We start from the raw sequence: 2,083 nt of genomic DNA on the forward strand, positions 1-2,083 counted from the left end.
TCTCTCTCTCTCTCTCTCTCTCTCTCTCTCTCTCTCTCTCTCTCTCTCTCTCTCTCGCCTTGTCTCTACTCAACTCCCCTTCCCATGTCTCTAAATAAACTCTATTCAATACCATATCTGTCAAATGGCTGGTGCCTGGAGGGTGGGCAGGAGAGGGGGTGCCTCAGCATGAGCCCACCAAGGTACACCTCTCACACCTCACCATTCCAGGCTCTACAAGCAAATCCTTGGCTCTTTTTGTTTTGTTTGTTTTTATACAAAAGACAACACTTAATATGTCTTGTACATGCTAATTACACCTTGGCACTATTGTGAAATGTGTGTGTGTGTGTATGTGTGTGTGTGTATGTGTGTGTATCTTCAGTTGTATGTGTATACTGATACCCAGAAAACAGTCGATACTTCATGAATGTATGATTGTAAAGGAAAGGGAACATTTAAAATATGTTGGCAAGAAAAATATACTTTATAGCATAAGTTCTTTTCTGTTGTTTTATTTTGGTTTTAAAGGCAAGGTCTCCTTATATACTCCAGACTGCTCTGAAACTTGCTATATAGCCCAGATTGGTTATAAACTTATGATTCACCTTGGCCTTAGCCTCTTGACTGCTGGAATCATAGGCAGATACCACTATGCTCAGTGTCACACATATATAGGTTAGAGAAAAGGAAGGTTTTTCCTCTGACTTTTCAGGAAATTTTAAAGTGATTTAAAAACATAGAGGTGGAAGTGTTTATAATGATGAAATAGTGACATATGCTTTGGCACCTTGGAAGGTATAAAACTGAAAAAACGACCTAAAACAGTAAAATTAGAGAGTCAGCTCTATCACACACTCAATGGAAGGCCTGAGGTAAAGATATGAGCCTTGTGTGGTATAGAAATAACAACTGTGGTCCTAGCTGCTTGATAATCAGAGGCACGAGGATAACTTGAGCCTAGGAGTTCAAGGCTAACCTGAGTAATTTAGTGAGATTCTCTCAAAAAAGAAAGAAAGAATTTTTTAAAATTGCTTTAAAGAGCCAGGCAGTGGTGGCACACACCTTTAATCCCAGCACTTGGGAGGCAGAGGCAGGTAGATTTCTGACTTCAAGGCCAGCCTGGTCTATAGAGTGAGTTTCAGGACAGCCAGGGCTATATAGAGAAACCCTGTCTTGAAAAACCAAGGAGAGGGGAGATTGCTTTAAAGATGTGACAGAGGCTGGGGTTAGCTCAAAAAATGAATGCATAGCATGTATGATGCCCTAAGTTCAATCCCCAGGACTGCAATAAAAAAAATGATATGATAGGAGGGTAAAGGTTGGCTTAAGTTTTTATTTCATCTTGCTTTAACTTTGGTAGTTTAGGTGAATCCAGAAATTCATCCATTTCACTTAGCTTTTCCAACTTAATGGATGTGGTGGTTTGAATATGCTTGGCCCAGTGAGTGGCACTATTAGGAGGTGTGGCCTTTTTTCTAAGGGCATACATCCCTTTTCATTGTCCAGATCAGCATCTCAAATCATCCTGTATATATTTACATAACTTTACTTCCTTTCTTGTTGTTGTTTTTGTTTGTTTGGTTTGGTTTTGGTTTTTTGGTTTTGTTTTGTTTTTGTTTTTGTTTTTTTTTTATTTTTGGAGGGGTTCGAGACAGGGTTTCTCTGTATAGCCCTGGCTGTTCTGGAACTCACTCTGTAAACCAGGCTGGCCTCGAACTCAGAAATCCGCCTGCCTCTGCCTCCCAAGTGCTGGGATTAAAGGCATGAGCCACCACTGCCCAGCTACTTCCTTTCTTGTACTGTGATTTGGTTTTATATTCCTCAACACTTCTCTTGAATTCAGTACTATCTTAATTATTTATTGGATTTCCAGCATCTTAGCAAAGTCCCAAACACATAAAATCATAAGTCAGGCATAATAGGGCACACCTGTAATCCCGTACATCCTGGAAGGAACGATAATATTCTAAGGAGATACCTGCGCCCCTCCATTTACCTATCAGACTCTTCAAACAATGGTTCCCAGGGTGTTGCAATTTCCATGAGAATCTCAAACTGGGAGAAGAAAAATAATGAAGCCTGGGGTCAGCCTGAGGAAGAA

This window comes from Mastomys coucha, unplaced genomic scaffold (genome assembly GCF_008632895.1).
Source record: "Mastomys coucha isolate ucsf_1 unplaced genomic scaffold, UCSF_Mcou_1 pScaffold16, whole genome shotgun sequence".
Lineage (NCBI taxonomy): Eukaryota > Metazoa > Chordata > Mammalia > Rodentia > Muridae > Mastomys > Mastomys coucha.